Below are 13,300 nucleotides of genomic sequence, written 5' to 3'. Positions count from 1 at the left end.
ATATCAGAATGCTCTTATCAGGATACTGATTTCGGAATTCTCATATGAGGATACTTATATCGGAATACTTATATCAGCATACTTACATCAAAATACTTATATCAAAATACTCATATCGACACACTTATGTCAGAAGACTGATATCAAAATGCTTATATCAAGACACTTATATCAAAATACTTATATCAGAATACTTATATCATCATACGTATATCAGAATACTTGTACCAAAATACTTATATCAAAATACTTATATCAAATACTTATATCAAGGGATGAACTAGGATCACAATCTCAGGTCAAGAAGTGAATTAGAATCATAATCAGACTCAGCATCACAGAACAGAGTTACCCTAAGGCAGCATATCACATTATACCTTACTTGGCTCTAGGACATGCCAAAGAAAGAAAGGGTAAGCCTTACATACCTGTGCCGCGACCAACTAGTTATGCTTGTGCATCCAACTTGTTTGCCTACATGCAAGAGAGTTCATCCATTCATTAGTTCCTTCGTCAAGTACTTGCCTCACCCTTTCAATATATTCATTTATATTCTGCCGAAATTTCGGCAGCATCTCCCCTGTAAATGTACCAACCCGAGAATATGGCTCGGCCCAAATCAACACCAACAGTAATCCGGGAATACAACCCGGCCAATCTATCAACAATACCAACAATTATCCTAGCAACACTTCAATATCAAATTCAATTCACACAGTATTTCAAACAACTCAAACAAGGCTCCAACTCTCCCGAAATTGCCTCCAAATCCGAGAACTACACCAAACACATTCTTCTCTTCCAAATTCATAACTTATACCATTACCCCACACATTAACAATATAATTCTCCTAAATACAAAAATTACATAAAATTCACATAAATTCCCAAATCATCCCACAACCAACATAACATTATTTTGAGTCACTAAACTTGCACTTCTCATCATAGAATTCGTAACGACTGCAACTAAAACGCTAACGACAATTTGTTTATTTTTCAACACACCAAGAGGGGTCATTCGGCCCACACCCAACACACACCTAAGGAAAATTTTCATTCTTTTCTTCACACTACAACATTCAAAACATGCTAATTAACATTAATTCATGACTTTCATCACAACATACACACGGCCTAACACCACCACACGGCCTTACTTACAACACACATTATTTTCATGATTTCCATGCATTTCTACACACCACAACATCCACAAGCATCCATAATACATAAAAGAAGATTGAATTCTTACCTTTTCTTCCAAACTCCTTCACTTGGCTAAGGTGTCAAATTGATGAAACAAGCCCTCCATCTTCCAAAACAACTCCACCATGTTGTAGAGGACCCTTGAATAGGTAGGAATACAACAAGAAAATAATTTTTGGGACAAACTTTCAAGAGACAAAAAATTGGAGACCATGGCCGAAATTGACCCTTTGTTTCTCTCCTTGTTCTTTCCTTTCTCTCAAGTTTTCATGAACTTTCTCAAGGCATATGATGAATTTTCTTCCATGTGCCATATTTATTAAGAGATCATGTGCATGGCACATGCCTATCTTATTTTATTTTTCTTTCTTCTTTTCTAGAAATTTCTTCAATTTATAGCAAGGATGACTTATTTGTCATCCTTCTTCTTTATTTTTCTAGAGATTTCCTTCCTTTTTTTTTGAATTTTTATCAAAGATGACTAATTATTTTGTCATCATCTTTTCCTTCTTTTTTTTTGTCACATGACCAATGTGGCCCTTTTAGAACTTTCATGAACCTTTTTGTGAAATTCCCGTTTTGCCCCTCGACTTTCCTCAATATTACCATTTTGCCCCTAGCCTTCCGCATTATTTCCACGGCCCATTTTATGAATTTCTCTTTTTGCCCTTAGCCTCTCACAATATTTCCATACTAATAATAGTCATAAATAATATTTATAACAACTCGTACATTAACATAAATTTTGAAATTGGTTTCGCCCTTAACTTCCCACGACGACTCTGAATTATTCAAACGTACAAAATACGGGCTATAACACCTAGTCACCTTCAATTCACCACATTCATTGAGCCATTGAAGTTTGTAAGGGTTTTCATGGCAGGTGGTGGGAAGTTTCAAGAAATCAACAAGGGTGGTACTAGCAACATTAGCACAACTCCCACTATCAATGATCATAATGCTAGTGTTTTGGTTAATGATGCACTTGGAATGGAAGAGATTTTCCCGTTGACTTGGGTCATCCATTGCTTTGCTTATCATGGTTCTTCGCACCACCTAGAGAGGTATAATAGGCTCATCATCACCTTCAACACCATTCCCTTCACTATCATGTTGTTCATTCTCATGATCGCCCTCATCATCTCCTTCCTCACATTCTTCCTCATCCTCACTATAAGTGTCTCTCAAAATAAATGCTCTACGAATAGGGCATTCACTTGCTCTATGACCGAAGCCATGACATTTAAAGCATTGAATAGGAGTTTTCGTACCTCCTTCTTTTGGAGCAAACTTCGAAGGTTGTTTGTCAACTTGGTTCTCAACTTGAGAATTCTTCACAAATGGTTTCTTGACTTCTTGCATGGGGCCCTTATTCTTTTGCCAATTGGAGGAAGAGGCTCCTCGTTCTTTGTTATTGTTCGATGAACTCATATAGCCCCTTGACTTATTGATTTTGTCTTCCTTGAGACCCTCATCTATTACAATAGCTGCTTGAAGGGTCTCTTCAATGCTCCCATAGTTCTGGAGTCTCATTTGTGAGACAATGTCACCATTTAACCCGGCTCGGAACCGAGTCATAGCATTTAACCCATCCTCGTCAAAGTCGATTCTCATCTTGACAATTCGGAACTCATCATAGTATTCTTCCACACTCTTTTTGTTTTGCCTTAAGGTATACACCTTCTTGAGTTGTTCTTGTTTGTAGAGTTCGGTGACATACTTATGCCGCATGGCCTCCTTCAATTCATCCCAAGTAGGTGTGGGCGGGAGTCCAATAATTCTTCTTGCTTTCACTTGAGTTTCCCACCATGTAGAGGCATACCCTTCGAATTGAGCAATGGCGTAAGATGACTTTTTCACCTCGGATATGTCATTCGTCAAGAAGATTCTATCACAATGCATCACCCAATCAAGGAATGTATCGGGATCACTACTTCCTTTGAAGGTTGGGAGAGTAACTTTGATGGAACTGAGACTCGTGTCTCGCCCTCCTCCATAACCGTGATTCCCATTGAAATCTCCATCGTCATCATAACCTTGATGGTCACGACCTTGGTACCCTTCACGAGCTTGGTACCCTCTTTGCCTACCCATTAGAGGGTTAGGACCATGACTTCCACCCCTCCCTCGATAACCTCCTTGTGCTTGCCCTCGTTGCCTCCAACCTTGGTCACCATATTGTTCGTGCTCGAGTATAGATTTTTCTATCTCATCGTCATATGGTTGTTGGATGTTTGGATGGTGTTAGGGTGGCATAAGTGCATTTAGGTATGGATCATTTGGGGGTGGATCATTTGGATGTGGGTCATTTGGAGTTTGATCTTGTGGGGGTGGATTGTTCCGTTGGCCTATGGGAATGTTGTTTGGTGGGGTGAGGGTTGTGTTTTGAGGGGTGTTTTGGGGGGTGTTTTGGGGAGTGGGTTATATAGATAATGGAAGGTGCCGGGTGACAATGTAAGTGAAGTGCTTCGAGTAGCTCCTCTTGTGCATCCTTGGTATTGCACTCGGGGCGAATACGAGACCTCCCTGCTACCTTCTTCAATTGCTTCCACCCTACTTCCCAAGTTTTCCATTCGACCATCCATGTTCTCCATTCGACCACCCATACTACCAACCTTATCGTTCAAGGCTTGCAAGGCCCTCATTACATCAACTAGTGTGAGTTCCCCGGTGGGAATTTGTGTTTCATCCTCCGTAGCCATGGTACCTATTAAGACACTCGATAAAACAAGCAAACACGTTAGATTAGTAAAAATCAACTCACAATCGCTCAAGTATGCGCACCTTTAATTGCCTCACAAATTGCTTCCGCCAAAGATTGTGTGCTTGTTAATGTCGACTAGTCACAAGGGTTCAAATTCTACTCTTGGTCAGAATAGATTCTTTTTAGACTAAGAAAGACGGACGACTCAATTCAATCTAACGGACTTGAACCAAGAAATTAACAACGAAGCAAAACGAAGAAAAGCCCGAAAGAAATGCGGACACAAGAACTAGCAAACACAAGTAGGAACAACTACTAAATGACTACTAGTTGAGAGACACAAGAAAATGAAATGCTAAAATCGGGAAATAAATCGAATTTCGGGCCCGGGTAGGTGATAACTTGAAAACGTGGTCTTGAAGTCCCAAATGATCCAAGGTATCAATTTGAAATATTGAAAATTTTAAAATTTATATACTTTTTTTTTCCGGTTTCCTACCAAGGACTAGGGACACAAGACCAACAACTAAGGATCAAGAATTATTTTTTGAGAAATGGAAGTGGGTTGAAATTAAATTTGGAATTGAAAAGGTACTTGGGGTATACGGTTTGAGCTTGACAAAATACGGTCCGTATTGTGGTTTACTGTCCGTATATCGTGTCCGTATTTAGTGATGCCCAAAACAGAATGCTCCTTTCCTTTTACAACCCACAAGATACGAGCCATATTTTGTTTTACGGTCCGTATTTAACGATGTCTTTGCTAGGCATAATGCTCCAATCCTTGGTCCTTTTATACGGTTACGGAATACGGTCCGTATTGTGATTTATGGTCCGTATTGTGGTTTACGGTCCAAATTTAACGATGTTGCCAAATTCCAGTGAGCTACTATTTCAAGATCCACGTTTACGACCCCAAATTACGGTCCGTAATGTGATTTACGGTCCATAATTTGCAATGTTCCCAGCTTCAGCGATTTTCGTGTTGAACTCGAACTTCTCAAATTTTGGACCAAATTTCTTGGATCTGATGACGTTCCTGGGCCCACTCAACCTAGTATTTTACCCTTTTGGGTTAGAAAAACACTTTTCCCAAATCTTGACTTGAAAATTTTGGATTAAATGCCCTTTTGGAGAGTCTTCTTCCCTATGAAGATTTGAAGATCTTCAAGAACACCAACAATTTCAAATTTACAACTACCTTCAAATCAACTTGTTTTTACTTCAAATTTCAGATTTAGACTCCCCAAGACTTGTAGAACAAAGCCCAATAAGTTTCAAGTCCCAATTTCACCCAAATCAACAAGACCCACTTCAAGTTCTTCAACTCAACAATGGTGAAAATCTCAAAACAACTTGGAATGACTCGAAACTTCGGATTTGAAACCCTAAAACTCTAAGGAACTCAAATCTAACACTAGATTCAACAAAATCAACAAGAAAATTCGAGATTTTTTTTTTTGAATTTCGATTTTTTTTTTACTTTTTTTGTTGAATAAAAACCCAAGACTAGATTTGTTGGAACAAACCTAAGCTAAGCTCTGATATTATCTTCTTTTGGGAACAAAGCTTGAATTTGCAAATCTTCAAGTAATAGCCACATTGCAAGTATGACCATCTTCAACCCTCTTCTCCAAACCATCCTCCCATGCTATAATGAACACTTGAAATCCCCGGGAAGGTGCTAGAGTGTATTCAAGTATGTCCCTCCTCATGAACAATGCTTGCATAGCTTGAAGTTCCCTCGCTTGGCTCCTTGTAAAAGGTCTTGATGCCACTCGAATTATATCAATCTTAGTTTCATGTTTATGAGTTTGTTTGGTAGTTAGGATTTGAGGAGAAGAAAATTGGAGGAAAAGTTCAAAGATGCATTTGATGATATTTTGAGTTCTGAATTAACTTGAGATATAATTATTAGTATGTTTTGAGCATATTCTTGTTATGAGGGATAATAATGATGTTAAGGAATTGTCGTATACAAGTGTATACGAGGTTGTATGAAGTTGTTGTTATGGATTGATTATGAAAAGAAGTTTTGGGATTGAATTGAGTATAGTTTGAATGTAATCTTTTGATTATGGAATTGTTGATGTTTTATTGTGTTTTGGGAGTTATTTTGAAAATTGGAGGGAGTAGAAGATATAGGGGAGATGCTGCCCGAATTTCGGCATATTCTAAAGGGGTTTAATTTGAAGGCTTAAGATAAGCATATGACGATAAGCCTAACAATAGTATGAATTCTCTTGAGTGTAGATTTATGAGCTTGGGAGGACAACATTAAGTAGTTAAAGTTAAGGCGACCGAAAAGGTATGTTAAGGCTTGTTCCTTTCTTTCTAAAGGCATGATTCTTTTCTTAGAAACCCATACATGTTTTCCATAATATCCTTATTCCAAAAAAGCTAGAAGTTCATGATTCTCAAAGTTCTTATATTGCTAAAGATAGATGTTTTCTATGATGATGATGATGATCCCATTTCTAGAGATTCCAAAGCTTATGGTTTTGATGCTATTAGGAGATTATTGAGTTTATTTCATGAATTTCTTGATTTTATTCATTGTTGTTGATCTCACCTTATGATAATTGTTCCTTCAAGGTGAGATATAGCGATGATGATTGTTCCATAACATAAATTGGAGGTTACCGACCTTACGTCACTCCGATCCGATAAAGTGGTAACTTTATTTGGGCTCTCATGCATGCTACCTATATTATATATGTATATATGGGTTATGGGGAAAGGTGAGGCGTCGTTATATATGCATAACCACCTGATCAGTTGGTATACTATGATATCGTCCCGGACGCGGGATGCCCGGACACAGGATCCTGACTCTGTCTCACCTTAAAGAAACAATTATTATAAGATGAGACTAGTAATGAATAACAGCGTTAAGAGAGCATGGATTAAAACCATAAGTCTCATAAGGCGTCGCTTCATATACATATGCACATAGAACAAATTTTCAAGACTCGATGGGTACGTACATAAATCGACACCTGAAGGCTCAGAAACAAGTTTCGGGTCAATCCGACTTAGTATAAGAAAGTTATGAGCGTTTGAAGTACGAAACCTTCTACGAATGTTTCAGAAGTCACTTTTGGAAAATCAAAGCAATAATCACATCAAGTACCTTTCGAACATGAAATCATTCTTATCATAGTCATCATAGAAATATTCTCATGCTCGACATCATCAATGTCATTGTAAAACATATCCATCGTTTTTGTCATAAAAGCTTAGAATACCATAAACCTTTGTTTTGGAAAGATACAGACATTTTAGAAAACATTGACGGGTTATCGGGGACACAATCATTGCCTTGGGACCATAGACTTCTAACTTTTGAAGACAAGGAAGATATGGAAACATTTATAAATTTCGTAACGTAGGAATCATGCCTTTGAAAGAAAGGGACGAGCCTTAACATACCTGTTCCACGTCCTAATATCTACGCTAAATTGTCCAAGCTCGTTATTGCTAGTCTACATTCAAGAAGATTGACACAATCATTAGATTCATCAACATATACTTGTCTTAATGCTTTAAATGAATTCATTTATAATCTGCCGAAATTTCGGCAGCATCTCCCCTGTAAATACACCATCCCCGAGAATCTAACTCGGCCCAAATCATCAATCAACAATCCGAGAATTCAACTCGGCCAAACTATCAACAACAATACCATCAATCATACCACCAACATCAACAATCAATTCAAGACGCATTCCAACATTAACAACCTTTGTCATACAATTCAACGACATTTCATTTATATTCAATTCAATTCACATAACATTCAAAGCGACTCACTTAACATACTACTTCACCCGACACCTTCCAAATTCAACAAGAACAATAACAACCTATTTCCTTCTTTCAAATTCAATCACAACAACCCAACTTACAATCTTCCAAACAAATGTCTCACTTCCAAATTCATGAATTCCACCAACATTTTACATTAACAACTTCATTCATGCAAATATAAGAATTCATGCTAGTGTCACATTAACTTCCACAACGACACCACAATGATTACAACTTCATTTCAAGCCATTAAATCCTCACTTTACATCATGGAATCCACAACACAACAATCAAACTACTAAAGAAAATCAATTCATTTGTTCTACACAATGCAACTATATTCGGCCAACACCCCAACATACCAAATTCATGATTTTCATCCATTTCTACATGCCACAACACTCACAAATCATCCATAAAACAAGGGAAGGGAGATTGAACACATACCTTCTTCACTTAACTCCTTCATTCGGCTAAGCTTATGAATTGCCCAAATGAATGCTTTGCTTGTTCCAACAACTACTCCATGTTAATAAGGGCCTTCCATTTAGTAGAAAAGCTAGAAGAAATGATTTTTCTTGATCAATTTCCGTGGCCTCAATTGTTTTTGAGCCATGGCCGAACCTACTATATTTCTCTTTTTTTTTTCTTTCCAAGTTACATGTCTTGCTATGTAAGCCTTGTCCATATTTATAATTACTCCCAACAAATAGAAGAGTGGACACATGTCCCTTCTCTATTTTTCTTGAAGTTTCTTAAAAATAATCAAATATGCCAACTTGTCTTGCTAGGTAAGCTTAGTCCATATATTTATAATTAGCCCCCCATTTTATAATATATGGCATGTGCCACACGGCCAACATGGCTCCTCCAAGAACCTTCTCGAATATTTTGTGAAATTCCCATTTTGCCCTTAGCCTTCCGCAATATTACCATGGGCCATTTTGTGAATTTCCTTTTTTGCCCTTAGCCTCTCTGAATATTTCCATACTAATAATGTTCATAAATAATATTCATAACCAACTTGTACATTAAAATTTTTTTTGGAAGATGGTCATTCCCTTAACTTACCACGACTACCTTGAAATATCCGAACGTACAAAATACGGGATATAACAAGTAACACCGGTGGCCGCCTGCTGGGCATCAAGGTGAAGTAGAATCCCGACCATAGTGTCATGCACGGCTTGGTCGGAAGTAATCTTAGGGTGTGTCCGTGCTGGGGCCATGCCATCTTCTGCGGACTTGTTGTCACGACCCGACTAGGGGGGGCCGCGACGAGCACCTGGTGCTACCCCACCCGGGCACCCCTTAACACACATTCACATAATATCTAGGCGATTTATAAATCAAGTCATGCATTCTAGTCATCAATCATGCTAGTCCCGTTGGGCGACAATCATCTTGGATAACATTATAGGCATCTATGCCACATCAAATGTACAAGGCCGACGAGGCCAACAAAATGATATACAAAACATAGGCCGACAAGGCCAACCATATCTACCCACATACACATGTCTACGAGCCTCTAAGAAGAGTATACATATCACATGAGTGGGACAGGACCCCGCTATGCCCATAATTATATAAACAAAAGAATGAGTACCTAAAAGCTATGGCTCCGAATGAAATGGAGCTCTGCTATGAAATCTCTGAGAAAGCAGCTACGGATCAAGTCTATCGCCCTGTGCACCTGCGGGCATGACGCAGCGTCCACAAACAAAAGGACGTCAGTACGAAGATTGTACTGAGTATGTAAAGCATGATCAACATCGATATAGAAGCATAATGAATAACATGTGAAGTTGCATAGGGGAGGAGACAATAATATCATCATCATGGCACTTGCTTACTTTCCATAGAGACATTCCGTTTCTACTGCGTATCCGCATACATATACCCATATTCGTACTTGGTTACCCTCATGATCATGTACATCTCATAGTCATAACATATTCGTACTCCTAATGATGTCATATACATAGCATATACATATATATATATATATATATATACAGGCATACATAGCGTACCCGACCATAGAGGTTCGGTGTTTCGTACATACTTGGCCAACCAAGGCTCAAGGTTATATCTACCTGGCCCTACCAAGGCTTCAGGGTTATCCGTACCATCTGCAGATGTGTGCGCGCGTTACGTAATCGTATACATACATATACATATATTCTACCCGGCGTTATAAGCTCGGGGTTTCATTATAGCCCTTCATAGGCACACATAAGTATAATAGCCCATAGGCAGCTTTAGCATCATTACTATTATCATTACATTTCTATCATCATTATTATCGTTACGTCTATCTTATAGGCTTACTCGTCACATGAGGAACGTAGTACAATCGTAGTACATATCAAGGATTATGAGTTTACGAGCTCGGAAGATCAATCATTTGAAGACAACATACTCGTATAGGGGATTTAGAAATTTGGCCAAAGAACCATGCCTTATGAAAGAAGGGTTAGCCTTACATACCTTTTCGTCGAGCTATTCTACACTTGCACGTACTCCTTCGGTGCTCACGTTTCTACCTTCATTAAGGTCATACTATCATTAGAATCGATAACTAACACACATGGCCAAAGCTAGAGAAAATCGGACAGCATCTCCTTTATTTATACAACATTTGTCCATATCGTAATTCAACTCCCAAACGTCAACAATACATTCATAATATCATATCAATGGCCATTAATCATCCACATTATCCACATTATCAAGGTTTCTCAATTTACTTTCATTTGTCCATGTTCATGGTCACAACACCCAACTTCGTCCATTCATATACAATGTCTATTTCATGGTCTTAACGTCATTCATAACACATTCATGTCACAACACAACAACAATCATGATTCAATTCAAACTATTTCTCAAAAACGTCACTATTCATCATTCATAACCCATTTTGCTATACTCTTCTAATGACCAAGCATTTTAACTCTCAAATACCTTAAAAAACATATGAATATCATGAATCTTACCTTAGATGTTGTAGGAACAAGCTTTAGTTGATAATACTCCACTTTGAGCAAAACCCTAGTTTTCCTCCATTTGGATTTCTTGACTTGAATGGTCTTTAATGGGTTTCCTTACCCTTGATTCACTTGATTTATGTTGTTAATGGCTTATAATCCTTGAAAACTTGTGTAATAAATGTAGAGAGATGTTTTAGAGAGAAGGGATGAAATGTGGAAATGATTTTATGAACTTGGTCCCTATTAAATAACCCATTCACTGATCTGTCGGGTCCATTATACGGTCCGTTATACGGTCCGTATAATTGACCGTAAAATGTGCCTTTCCTTCACCCTTCACTGTGACCATTTGACGGTTCATTATACGGGCCGTAAAAATTTATACGGTCCGTATAATTGACCGTAAAATTGCACGAGTGAGTAACCTTCGCTGTGATGGTTTTACGGTCCATTATACGGTCCGTAAAACATTATACGGTCTGTATAATGTGCCGTAAAACTCACCAGTCCACTGAACTTGTTCTCGTCACTTCGTTGATCTCCAATCCTTATGGAACCTTCTTAACACTTGTTTAACACTTCATTAGCAATCTAAGGGACGTTATAACTCTTTCCCAAAATGCCCTTAAGTCATCATTAACCCGATACTCGTATTTCACTAGTCCATTCACTTGCGTACCAACGGAAGATTTTTCGAGGTGTAACACTTGTCTCTACCCAGCTGATACTCGGGCTCGAGAGATGGAGTCCTCTCTCATCACTGGCCCACTGCAGAAGCTCTGCCCCTGGCTGGGGCAGCCCCGCAGCCTTTTGCTCTGCCGCGTCTTTTGACTGTAGCGTGCCCTCGGGTGCCAGTCGTAGCTGCTGGCTCTAGCACCTGACCTCGGGCCATCGTAGCTCGGGTCCTCACCATCTATGAGAGAATAGATAAGAGTCAGATACCAATTTGATCTTTTTAGATTTGAATAAAGTAGCACGACAGGAAGAAAGAAGGTGAGATTTACTAAATGTCCTATAGCCTCCCGCATATAAGTACGGAGCTCATCGTACCGATCCACGAGACTCTACTAGACACACTCTTGTATTAAAGACCGGGTAATCTAGGGCTCTGATACCAACTTGTCACGACCCATTTTCACTAAGTCGTGCGGGCACCTACCTTTCCCACCTCGATAGACAAACCCTTAACTTAACATTCAAAATAATAGAATTTAGCGGAATAAAGTAAAATAACGTAAGTCTCACAATATAATATAATATAATATAATATAATATAATATCAACGAATGATTCAAGAACGGAAATGAAAACAACAATAAAATGCAAGAAATTGAAGAGATAGATAATTTTACACAACTTAAGACCTAGTTTAGCAACCAAAGTTATAGAAAACTAAGGCCTCTAAATTAAGAACAAAAGAAACACTAAATTCCTAGGATGACCAAGAGGGATTTGGAATTCCTAATAACCAATCCTCCCAACAATTACTCAATCAAAGGCTTCACAAGCTCTCAACTCTCAAGAGTTTTACAATAGCAAATATCAATATTCAAAATAGTCTAAGTCTTCCAAATGAAAGAAATTACTATTTATACTAAAGCTCAAAAGAAGACAACTACATTATTATACTTTTACCCTTAATGAAGTAAGGGCCTTGTTTGGGTGTCTTCTTTTGGGAAATGAACTTGAAATCGCCAATCTTCAAGTAATAGCCACATTGCAAGCATGACCATGTTCCACCCTCTTCTCCAAACTGTTATATCTCGTGGTTTGTGCATTCGAAAAATTTGAGATGATTTTGACTTGAAAGAAATAAGGCTATATTTTATTTTATCTAACATATGCGTGATATTCATGAAAAATATTGATGTGGAAATACGGAAGAAGGCCAAGGGCAAAATTGGAATTTTAGAAATTAGTTTCGGGAATTATAAATAAGATCCATGAATTATTGGGCTAAAAAATATAAGAAAAATTAAGGCCCAAATTTGCATGGGGTGGCCGGCCATATGGCCTTGGCCCAAACCCATGTAGTTAATCAGGTGATAAATTAATAAAAGGGGCAATTATTCATTAAAATGTCCTAGAACTTTCAAGACAAGTGAGAAGGAGAAAAACAAAGAAAACAAGAGGAGCAAAGGAGAAGGCCATTCGGCCATAGCTCTAAATTTTTGTCCCTTAAAATCTTGTTCCCAAAAATTATTTTCTTGTTGTATTCCCACTAATTCAAGGGTCCTCTACAACTTGGTGTAGTTGTTTTGGAGGATAGAGTACTTGTTTCATCAATCTCACACCTTGGTCAAGTGAAGAAGTTGAAGAGAAAAGGTAAGAATTAATCCCTTTTAATTATGTTATGAAGGCTTGTTTATGTTGTAGTATGTAGAAATGGGTAGAATTTATAGAAATATGGAAGTTTGCAAAATGGGTGTGCATGTGGCCGTGTGTGTGCATTGTTGTGTAGTTAAGATGAGTTGAATTTTATGTATTATTCTAGTTGTGGTTATGGTGGAATTCATATTGAAAATGAAAGTTGAATAAATTTGATTGAGGTTGGAAATATGGAATGTAGCCGTGTGGTGTA

This window comes from Lycium barbarum, chromosome 1, assembly GCF_019175385.1.
Source record: "Lycium barbarum isolate Lr01 chromosome 1, ASM1917538v2, whole genome shotgun sequence".
NCBI classification, from domain to species: Eukaryota; Viridiplantae; Streptophyta; class Magnoliopsida; order Solanales; family Solanaceae; genus Lycium; species Lycium barbarum.
This window is presented reverse-complemented; position numbering follows the sequence as displayed.